This window comes from Macaca fascicularis, chromosome 19 (assembly GCF_037993035.2).
Source record: "Macaca fascicularis isolate 582-1 chromosome 19, T2T-MFA8v1.1".
Lineage (NCBI taxonomy): Eukaryota > Metazoa > Chordata > Mammalia > Primates > Cercopithecidae > Macaca > Macaca fascicularis.
This window is the reverse complement of record NC_088393.1, coordinates 21,439,059-21,451,174: the sequence shown is the minus strand read 5'-3', so window position 1 is coordinate 21,451,174 and position 12,116 is coordinate 21,439,059. Positions and strand designations below refer to the sequence as shown.

Here is a 12,116-nt window from a genome sequence, read left to right as displayed (position 1 = left end):
GGCTGAGGCGGGTGGATCACCTGAGGTCAGGAGTTCAAGACCAGCCTGCCCAACATGAAGAAACCCTGTTTCTACTAAAAATACAAAATTAGCCGGGCGTGGTGGCGCATGCCTGTAATCCCAGCTACTCAGGAGGCTGAGACAGGAGAATCGCTTGAACCCAGGAGGTGGAAGTTGCGGTGAGCCAAGATCGTGCCATTGCACTCCAGCCTGGGCAACAAGAGAGAAACTCCGTCTGAAAAAAAGAAAGTGATCATTGCACCTGTAAGCTGGGCCAAGATAGGCATCACAATCCCAGCAGTGAATAGGGATGGACCAGTAGACTCACATCACCTGGGTTTTGGGGCAGTGATGTGTCACAATCTTCTCTGAGGGCAGGGACCAGGCAGCAGTGTCACATCACCTTGGTGCTCAATTAGGAATATGCTACAATCCCCTCCTGAAAGCAGAATACAGTCAGAAGAGTCACATCACCTGAGTGCTGAGACCAGGGATATGTTACAATGTTCTCTGTGGGCGAGGACCAGGCAAAAAAAACAAATCCCCTGATTGCTGAGACCAGTGATTCGTCACAATCCTCCTAGTGGTCAGGGTGCAGACAGAAGAGGGGAGTTAAATCTCCTAGATCATCCCATCTAATGGGTGTGAACTCGATGATATGTCACTATACCCAAAATATGCCAGGGACATGGAAAATAAAACAGTCACATCATCTAGGTGATGAAAAAGAGATATGTCGGCCAGGCACAGCGGCTCATACCTGTAATCCCAGCACTTTCGGAAGCCAAGGCAGGTGAATCACCTGAGGCCGGGAGGTTGAGATCAGCCTGAAGAACATGGAGAAATCCCATCTCTACTAAATAAAAATACAAAATTAGCCGGCCATGGTGGCACATGGCTGTAATCCCAGCTACTCGGAAGGCTGAGGCAGGAGAATCGCTTGAACCCAGGAGGTTGCAGTGAGCCGAGATCACGCCATTGCACTCCAGCCTGGGCAACAAGAGCGAACTCTGTCTCAAAAAAAAAAAAAAGAAAGAAAAAGAAAAAGAAATATGTCATATTGCTTCTATGGGCAGTTCTCATGACATAAAGTTGTGTCACCTGGGTGCTGAATCCAGGTATACGTCACAATACACAATGTATGCAGGGCTTAGGAGGAAGAGCAGAATCACAACAGTGAGGTGGGGGGCCCAGCAATACATCACAATCCCTGCTTGGGCAAAGCCCAGTCCATAAAGGAGGGTCACATCACCTACGTACTGGGTTCAGCAATATGTCACCCTACCCCTTGCAGGGAGGGTCCATGCAAGAGTCACATCACATAAATGATGGGCCCAAAAATATGTCAAAATTTTCTCTGTGGGTAGGGCTCAGGAAAAAAAAAAAAGAAGAAGAATCACATGACCTGGGGGCTGGGCCCGGCTATATGTAACAATACTTTTTTGGCAGGGTCCACGCAGAAGAGGAGTGTCACATCACCTAGGTGATTAATAGAAACATAGCTCGTAATACACCTATGGGCAAGGCCCATGAAGGAGAGTTGCATTATCTAGGTATTGGACCCAGTGATATGTCTCAATACACACTGTATGGAAGTCTCAGGCTGGAGAGGAGAGTCACCTCATCTAGGTTCTTGACACAGTGATATGTCACAATCCCTTTTTGGGTAGAGACCAAACAGTACAGAAGAGTCGCATCACCTAGATGCTGGGCTCAGCAATGTGACAATATCCTGAGAACAGGGTCCAAACAAAAGAGTCACATCACGTCACTGAAGGCCTTGGAGATATGACACAATGCCCCTGTGGGTAGGGCTCAGGAAGAAGTGTGGAGTCATATAACCTTGGGGCTGAGCCCAGCTACATGTCAAAATCACTCCAGTGGGCAGGGCCTAGGCATAAGAAGAGAGTCGCATCATGTAGGTCCTGGGCCAAGCAACATGTGACACTCCCCACTGTATACAGGTTCCACGAAGAAGAGAGTCACATAATCTTAGTGATAGGCCCAGACATATGTCACAATGACTTCTGTGAGCAGGCAGAAGAATCCCCATCACCTGTGTGCTAAACTCAGCAATAAGTCATTCACTCTTCAGTGGGCAAGGAACAGGCAGGAGAGGAGAGTCACGTCACTTCTGTGCTGGGCCCAGATTTATGTCACAATCTCTTTTTGGGCAACATCCAGGTAAGAGAGGAGAGTCACATAAAATAAAGGGCCCAGAGATATGTCACAATGCACCTTGTAGGCAGGGTCCAGGCAGGAGACTCACACCACATTGGTTCTGGGCCCAGCAATACACCACCATGCCTTCTAAGGGCAGTGTCAAGGCAGAAGAGTATGTCACTGTAGTATTAGGCCCAGTGACATGTCACAATATCCTCTGTGGGCAGAACCTAGAAAGAAAGAGGGGGAGAGTCATGTGAGCTAGGTGCTGAGCCAGTAATACATCACAATCCCTTCTATTAGCAGGGGCCAGGCAGGAGAAGAGAGCTGCATTACCTGAGTGATGGGTGCAGGAATATGCCACAATATCTTCTGTAGGCAGGACCTCGGCAGTAGACTTACATCACCTGGGTGTTGGACCCCACAAAAGTCACAGTGGCCCACACAGGCAGGGCACAGGCAGGAGGGTCACATAACCTATGTGTGGGGCCCAGCGATATGACACAATGTCCCCTGTGGAAGAGCCAAGGCAGGAGACAAGATTCACACCACCTGGGTACAAGATGCAGTGATGCCACAATGTCCCCTGTGGGCAGTGACAAGGCAGTAGAATAGTCACATCACCTCGGTACTGGGTCCAGTTATATGTCACAATCCCTTCCATGGGCTGGGCCAAGGCAGGAGCACCAAATCACTCTGGTGCTGGGCTAAGTCATATAACATAATCACACTAGCAGGAATGTTCAGACATGAGATTATGCATCCGGACTGGAAAGAATCAACACATCAAAAACATGACCAGACCGTGCATGCTGGCTCACACCTGTAATCTCAGCACTTTGGGAGGCCACGGAGGATACCTGGAACCCAGGAGTTCAAGACTATCCAGGGACAACATGGTGAGACAACGTCTCTATTAAAAAATAATAATTAAAGTTAAAAAAGAAATATATATCCAGAGCATGGACAACATAACAAGATCACATCTCTACTAAAAAGATGATAGAGGCTGGGTGCCAGTGGCTCATGCCTGTAATCCCAGTACTTTGGGAGGCTGAGGCAGGCAGATCACGAGGTCAAGAGATTGAGTCCATCCTGGCCAACATCGTGAAATCCCGTCTCAACTGAAAACACAAAAATTAGCTGGGTGTGGTGGTGCGCTCCTATAGTCCCAGCTACTCCAGGAGCTGGGCACCTAGGAGGCAGAGGTTACAATAAGCTGAGATCATGCCACTGCACTCCAGCCTGGGTGACAGTGTGAGACTCTGTCTCAAAAAAAAAAAAAAAAAAGATGATAGATAGATAGATAGATAGATAGATAGATAGATAGATAGATAGATGATAGATAGATAGATAAGAGCCAGCCAAATAGACAGACAGAGCCGGACACACAGAGATAGATGATAGATAGATAGATAGCCAGCCAGTCAGGCAGGATGGCTCATGCCTGTAATCCCAGCACTTTGGGAGGTCAAGACTGGTGGATTGTTTGAGCACAGGAGTTCGAGACCAATCTGAGAAACATGGCAGAACCTCATCTCTATAAAAATAAAAAGCAAAAAATGCAAAACAAAGAGCCACCGTGGTGGTGTGTGACTGTAGTACCAGCTACCCAGGGAGCTGAGATGGGAGGATCCCCTGAGCCCAAGGAGGTCCAGGCTGCAGTGAGCTGTGATCACACACCTGCACTTCAGCCTGGGTGACTGAGAAGACCTCATTTAAAAATATATATATATGTACACATACACACACATACACACACGCGCACACACACACACGAAAGTAGAAAGAAATTTAAAACAGCAACTTCAGTGTGCAGGAAGGCACATAAGGGAGAGAAAACAAAACAAAACAAAACAAAACAAAACTCAATGTACTGTGGAAACAAACTCAAAGTGGGGCTAGGGAAAAAAAAAACAAAAAAAGAAAGATCCCCAGAGCCTCAGCTACTCTGGAGGCAGAAATGGGAGGATGGGGCCAGGCATGGTGGCTGGCAGCTGTAATCCCAGCACTTTGGGAGGCCGAGGTGGGCGGATCACCTGAGGTCGGGAGTTTGAGACCAGCCTGACCAACATGGAGAAACCTTGTCTCTACTACAAATACAAAATTAGCCGGGCATGGTGGTGCTCGCTTGTAATCCCAGCTATTCGGGAGGCTGAGGCAGGAGAATCACTTGAACAAGGGAGGCGGAGGTTGCAGTGAGCCGAGATTGCACCATTGCCCTCCAGCCTGGGCAACAAGAGCAAAAAATCCATCCAAAAGGGAGGGGAGAGGGTGAGGGAGACAAAGAGAGGGAGGGGGAGGAGGGGGAGGGGGAGGGGGAGGGGGAGGGGGAGGGGGATGACAGGGGTGAGCCCGAGCAGGTGGAAGGCCGCGTGAGCCGTAATCGCACCCTCTGCTGGACCTAAGCGGTACTGCCGCGGGCGAGAGCTATCTAGTTCATCTTAAACATTTCAAGTTGGTGGCCAAGTCCTAACTTTCGGGCTGACATCTGGTTGACCCCGCGGCTGGACAGAGAAGCCAGCCGGTGGCGAGAGCAGAGGCCCACCGGGTCCACACTACACACCAAATGTGGCCGAATGTGGCGCGCGGGGCCTGAAGCCGTCCGTCTGGAGTCTAACTCCACCAACCTTCCTTCCCAGCGCTCTCCCACACTGTCTGCTGGTGCACTCGGGAGGCAGAAAGACTGGGGGGCTCGAGGCGGGGCGGGGGGTGGGGGCGACCGGCCCCTCCTCCCCGCCGCGGAGTAGGAGAGGCCTAGGACCTGGACCACCACCCGCAGACCACACAGCCACCCCGAGACCGGGGTTGTCGGGCCACACCCTCTGACGCCAGCGCCTCAGCCCACGACTCTTCCACAGCCGCGTTCCAGCCAGGGTGATGAGCCACCTGCAGGGTGGGAAGAGGAGGAAACTAGAGGGGGTGGAGACCACGCAGGGGCGCCCCCTGAACCTGCGGCACCCTCGGAACAGCATGTGGCCCCTTCGGCGCTCAGAAAGCCCACGGGCGGAGAGCTTTCCCGGCCCTCGGAAGATGGCACAGGACCGTCCCTGACTCTCCATGGGGACTTGGGAAAAAAATCGGCCGGAGCCTCAGACGGCCAGGACCCACGCGGGCCCGCGACCGGGCCTGGGGAGTGTCTCTGGCCCCCTGCATCATGCCTGGTGGGTCCCGAGGGTCGGGCCTCTGCAGCTGCGGTGAGCTGGGGACCAGCCCGGGCAGCCCCACACTCGGCTCCTGCCGGGAGCGCGGTAACAGCCTCCCCTCCACAGCCCTGCACGCCTGAGCTATGACTCACAAGGGACGCGCCAGAGCTCTGGCACCATCGGGACTGTTCAGCTGAAGGCTGCAGGACTCCCGAGCTCTGCCCACCTCACAGCGGGGACTGTCCTTCCCTCGGCAGCTGCCGCTGGAGCTCCAGAGGACAAGAGAACTCTAGAAAGGCGGCCGCCCCTGTGGGCCACAGGCAGTGCCGTCAGCCCAAGCGGCCTCTGGAGAAGACCTGTACTGCTAGCCGGCCGCTAGGAGGCGCCAAGCGACCGCCCACGCAATAATCAGCCAGGGAAGAATGAAAAAATACATCTATATGCATATACTGATCGAAGAACAATCATACCCAGTCAGGGCGGCGATTTTCTAGGCAACAAGGGAGAAAGCAACTTTGAGGTGGGGACAGTAGAGAAGACACAGTTGACCCAGTCTGTGCACAGGCATCCTTTTCTCTGTGAGACCTTGGATTAGGGTACATAACTATTTCTTTGTAACACAATTACTTATCATAAATGTTATGTTTGTTTGTTTATTTATTTACTTTTTGAGATGGATTCTTTTTCTTTTCTTTTTTGAGATGGAGTCTTGCTTTGTCGCCCAGGCTAGAGTGCAGTGGGGCAATCTTGGCTCACTGCAATCTCCGCCTCCGGGGTTCAAGCGATTCTAGTACCTCAACCTCCTGAGTAGCTGGGATTACAGGCACGCACCACCTCGCCCGGCTAATTTTTTACTGTTAATAGAGATGGGGTTTCACCATGTTCGCCAGGCTGGTCTCAAACTCCTGACCTAAGGTGATCCAAACTCCTGGCCTCAGTCTCCCGAAGTGTTGGGATTACAGGCGTGAGCCACCAAGCCTGGTCGATTTTTTTATTTCTTATGTGTATGGTCCTGTGATAGACCAGGGGACTTGTAACCTCAGAGTCCATGAGGCCAGAAGCTGACATCCTAAATGTCTATTTAGAATGAATTTAAACAAACCAAACTCTCTGCCACAAAACTCTCAGAAAGACAAGCGATTAAAAAAAAAAAAAAATTGCGGCCTGGCAGTGAATCACGCCTGTAATCCCAGTACTTTAGGAGGCCAAGGCAGGTGGATTGCTTCATCCCACGAGTTCGAGACCATCCTGGGCAACATGGTAAAACCTCATCTCAACCCAAAATACAAACATTAGCCAGTTTCATAACCTGATCTCAAAATACATAAATAAGTAGGTTAAAATTTAAAAATAAAATTTTAATTTTAAAATGCTGACTTCTGTTCATTTTGCTTCCTACCCAGAGAAGGGCATAAAATATCTGTTGCTTCCTTGTTTGTTTTTGACGGGGTCTCACTCTGTCACCCAGGCTGGAGTGCAGTGGTACCATCATGGCTTACTGCAGCCTCAACCTCCCCAGACTTAGATGATCCTCCCACCTCAGCCTCCCAAGTAGCTGAAATCACAGGTGTGTGCCAGCACACCCGGCTAATTTTTGTATTTTCAGTACAGACGAGTTTTCCACACGTTTCCCCGTCTGGTCTCAAACTCCTGGGCTCAAGTGATTCTCCCGTGTTGGCCTCCAAAAGTGTAGGGATTACAGGAATCAGCCACCATGCCTGGCCTTACTTAATATATCTGATCTCACTACATTCTGGCACTAAAGCCTCACATCAAAAAGTTAGGAAGATCTCAAGTTAACATCACAGCTAAAAGAACTAGAGAACAAGGCTGGGCGCGGTGGCTCACGCCTGTAATCCTAGCACTTTGGGAGGCCGAGGTGGGCAGATCACCAGGTCAGGAGAGCGAGACAAACCTAGCTAACATGGTGAAATCCTGTCTCTACTAAAAATACAAAAAATTAGCCAGGCGTGGTGGCACATGCCTGTAGTCCATCCCAGCTACTTGGGAGGCTGAGGCAGGAGAATCGCTTGAACCCGGGAGGTGGAGGTTGTAGTGAGCTGAGATCGCACCACTGCACTCCAGCCTAGGTGACAGAGCGAGACTCCGTCTCAAAATAAATAAATAAAATAAGTAAATAAATAAATAAATAAATAAAAGAACTAGAGAACCAAGAGCAAACAAATCCCAAAGCTAGAAGAAAACAAGAAATAACCAAAATCAGAGCTGCACTGAATAAGACAGTGATGTGAAAACACATTCAGAAGACCAACAAATCCAGGAGCTGGTTTTTTGGAAAAAATAACTAAAAAGACCACTAGCTAGACTAATAAAGAAGAAAAGAGAGAAGATCCAAATAAACACAATCAGAAACAATAAGGGGGATATTACCACTGACCTCAGAGAAGACAACCATCAGAGAATATTATGAACAACTCGATGCACATAAACTAGAAAATCTGGAAGAAATGGAAACATTTCTGGAGGCATACACCCAATCGAGACTGAACAAGGAAGAAACTGAATCCCTGAACAGAACAATAATGAATTCTGAAATTGAGGCAGTAATAAATAGCCTACCAATCAATAAAAGTCCAGGACCAGATGGGCTCACAGCTGAATTCTCCCAGATATACAAAGAGCTGGTACTGTTCCTACTGAAACTATTCCAAAAAATTGAGGAGAAGGGACTCTCCCTAAACTCATAGACCATCTTGACATGAAAACCTGAAAAAGAAAGCTTCGTGTCAACATCTTTGATGAACATTGATGCAAAAATCTTCAACAAAATATTAGCAAAGCAAATTCAGCAACAAATCAAAAAACTTATCCACCATGGTCAGGTAGGCTTCATCTCAAGGATGCAAGTTTGGTTCAACATATCCAAATTAATAAATGCGATTCATTACAGAAACAGAACTAGGGGCAAAAAACACATGATTATTTCAATAGATGCAGAAAAGACTTTCATTAAAATTCAATGTCTATTCATGTTAAAAACTCTCAATAAACTGGGTATTGAAAAAAAAAAAAACACCTCAAAATAATAAAAGTCATCTATGACATACCCACAGCCAACATAATACTGAATGGGCGAAAGCCGGAAGCATTCTCCTTAAAAACCAGAATGAGACAAGGATATCGTCTCTCATCATTCCTATTCAACATAGTACTGGAAGTTCTGGTCTGGGTAATCAGGCAAGAGAAAGAAAGAAAGGGCATCCAAATACGAAGAAAGGAAATCAAATTATCCCTGTTTGCAGATTACATGATCCTATATCTAGAAAACCCCATAGTCTCCGCTTAAAAGCTCCTTAAGCTGATAAACTTTGGCAAAGTCTCAGAATGCAAAATCAATGTGCAAAAATTACTAGTATTCCTACACACAAACAACAGTCAAGCTGAGAGCTAAATCATGAATGAACTCACATTCACAATTGTCACAAAAAAGAATAAAATATCTATGAATACAGCTAACTAGGGAGGTAAAAGATCTCAAGGAGAACTACAAACCACTGCTCAAAGAAATCAGAAATGACACAAATAAATTAAAACACATTCCATGCTCAGGAATAGAAAGAATCAATATCATTAAAATGTCCATACTGCCCAAAGCAATTTATATATTCAATGCTATTCCCAATAAACAACCACTGACATTCTCATAGAATTTAAAACAATTATTTTAAAATTTATATGAAACCAAAAAAAGAGCCTAAATAGCCAAGGCAATCCTAAGCAAAAATAACAAAGCTGGAGGTATCATGCTACTCAACTTCCAGCTATACTACAGGACTACAGCAACCAAAACAGCATGGTACTAGTACAAGAACAGAAACATAGATCAGTGGAACAGAATAGAAGGCCAGAAGTCAAGCTGCACACCTACAACCATCTGACCTTTGACAAAGCTGACAAAAGAAGCAATGGGAAAAGAATTCGCAATAAATTGTGCTGGGAGAACCACCTAGTCATATGCAGGAAATTGAACCTGGACCCCTTCCTTACACCATACACAAAAAATAACTCAGGATGGATTAAAGACTTAAATGTAAACCCAAACTATAAAAACTCTGAAAGACAACCTAGGCAATACCATTCAGGACATAGGCACAGGCAAAGACTTCATGGCAAAGATGCCAAAGCAATTGCAACAAAAGCAAAAATTAATGAACGGGATCTAATTAAGTTAAAGAGCTTCTGACTGTGCATGGTGGCTCAAGCCCGTAATCCCAGCACTTTGAGAGGCTGAGGGAGGCGGATCACCTGAGGTCAGGTCAAGACCAGCCTGGCCAACATGGTGAAATCTCGTCTCTAATAACAATAAAAAATTAGCCAGGTGTGGCGGCATATGCCTGTAATCCCAGCTACTCAGGAGGCTGAGGCAGGAGAATTGCTAGAACCTGGGAGGCAAAGGTTGCAGTGAGCCAAGATTGTACCACTGCACTCCAGCCTGGGAGACAGCGTTTGTCTCCAATCAATCAATCAATCAATCAATCAATGAATCAATCAATAGCATCTACTGGACAAGTGGAAGATTATGTTTTATAAACAAAACCATCTTTGAAATTACTGGCAGATTCCTCTTTAAAAAGTACAAATAGGTCTTTTTAAAAACTTTTAAGTTCTAGGGTACAAGTGCAGGTTTGTTACATAGGTAAACTTGTGTCATGGGGGTTGTATAGATTATTTAATAACCCAGGTATTAAGTTTAGTACCCATTAGTTATTTTTCCTGATCCTCTTTCTCTTCCCACCTTCCACTTTTTGACAGACCCCAATGTGTCATTCCCCTCCCTGTGTCTGTGTGTTCTCATTATTTACCTCTCACTCATAAGTGAGAACATGCAGTATTTGGTTTTCTGTTCCTGTGTTAGTTTGCTAAGGATAATGGCCTCCAGCTCCATCCAGATCTCTGCTAAGGGCATTATCTCATTTTTCTTATGACTCCATAGTATTTCATGGTATATATGTACCACATTTTTCTTTGTCCAGTCTATCATTGATGGAAATTTAGGTTGAGTCCATGTGTTTGCTGTGGTGGATGGTGCTGCAGTGAACATACATGTGTATGTGTATTTATAATAGAATAATTTATATTCCTGTGGGTATATACCCAGTAATAGGATTGCTCATCACATTAGGCCGGGCATGGCGGTTCACGCCTGTAATCCCAGCACTTTGGGAGGCCGAGGTGGGTGGATCACCTGAGGTCAGGAATTTGAAACCAGCCTGGCCAATGTGGCGAAACCCCGTCTCTACTAAAAATACAAAAATTAGCCAGGTGTGGTGGCACATGCCTGTAATCCCAGCTACTCGGGGGGCTGAGGCAGGAGAATCGCTTAAACCCGGGAGGTGGAGGTTGTAGTGAGCTGAGATCGTGCCATTGCACTCCAGCTTGGACAACAAGAGTGAAACTCCATCTCAAGAAAAAAAAAAAATCAACACACTGTCTTCAACAATGGCTAATTTACACTCCCACCAACAGTATATAAGCATTTCTTTTTCTCCACAACCTCGCCAGCATCTGTTATTTCTTTAACTTATTAAAAATAGCGTTTCTGACAGGCATGAAATGGTGTCTCATTGTGGTTTTGATTTGCATTTATTTAATAATCAGTGATGTTGAGCTTATTTTCATATGATTGTTGATACACGTCTGTTCATGTCCTTCCCCCACTTTTTTTTTTTTTTTTTTTTTTGAGAGAGGCAGCCTTGCTCTGTCACCCAGGCTGGATTCCAGCTCACTGCAACCTCCACCTCCTGGGTTCAAGCAATTCTCTTGCCTCAGCCTCCCTAGTAGTGGGGATTACAAGTATCCACTACCATGCCCAGCATACATACATACATATATATCTATATATATAAAATTATTATCTTTTTTTGAGATGGAGTTTCACTCTTGTGGCCCAGGCTGGAGTGCAATAGTGCACTCTTGGCTCACCGCAACCTCTGCCTCCCGGGTTCAAGCGATTTTCCTGCCTCAGCCTCCTTAGTAGCTGGGATTACAGACATGCACCACCATGCCCAACTAATTGTATTTTTAGTAGAGACAGGGTTTATCCATGTTGGTCAGCCTGGTCTCGAACTCCCAACCTCAGGTGGTCCGCCTGCCTTGGCCTCCCAAAGTGCTGCGATTACAGGCGTGAGCCACTGTGACCGGCGATATTTTGTATTTTTGATAGAGATGGGGGTTTTACCATGTTGGCTAGGCTGATCTTGAACTCCTGACCTCAAGTGATCTACCCGCCTTGGCCTCCCAAAGTGCTGGAATTACAGCGTGAGCCACTGAGCCCGGCCCTATTTCATCCACTTTTTTTTGGAGTTGTTGTTTTTCTCTTTGGTTTTTTTTTTTTTTTTTTTTTTTTTTTGAGATGGAGTCTTGCTCTTTCGCACGCAGGCTGGACTGCAGTGGCACGATCTTGGCTCACTGTAACCTCCGCCTCCTGGGTTCAAGCGATTCTCCTGCCTCAGCTTCCCCAGTAGCTGGGATTACAGGTATGCACCACCACGGCTGGCTAATTTTTGTACTTTTAGTAGGACAGGGTTTCGCCATGTTGGCCAGGCTGGTCTTAAACTCCTGACCTCAAGTGATCCAATCGCCTCAACCTCCAAAGTGCTAGAGTTACAGGCATGAGCCACCGCGCACAGCCGGAGTTGTTGTTTTTCTATAGTAAATTTGTTTAAGTTCTTATAGATGCTAGACATTAGACCTTCGACAGATGCATAGGTTGCAAAAATTTTCTCCCATACTGTATGTTGCCTGTTTACTCTGTCGATAGTTTATTTTGCTGTGCAGAAGGTCTTT

At 46.7% G+C, this 12,116-nt stretch overlaps 1 protein-coding gene across 1 annotated transcript in view; it reads right to left on the bottom strand.

Annotated features, from left to right (window-relative positions):
- LOC102140087 (uncharacterized) overlaps positions 1 to 12,116 on the bottom strand; it is a 156,034-nt gene that overhangs the window by 52,223 nt on the left and 91,695 nt on the right. Inside the window, exons 4-5 of the mRNA XM_074026579.1 lie at positions 2,500 to 2,676; positions 334 to 2,393 (exon numbers count right to left, since the gene is read on the bottom strand). The gene's annotated coding sequence lies outside the window, so the exon portion shown is untranslated. The remainder of the gene's footprint in view (positions 1 to 333; positions 2,394 to 2,499; positions 2,677 to 12,116) is intronic.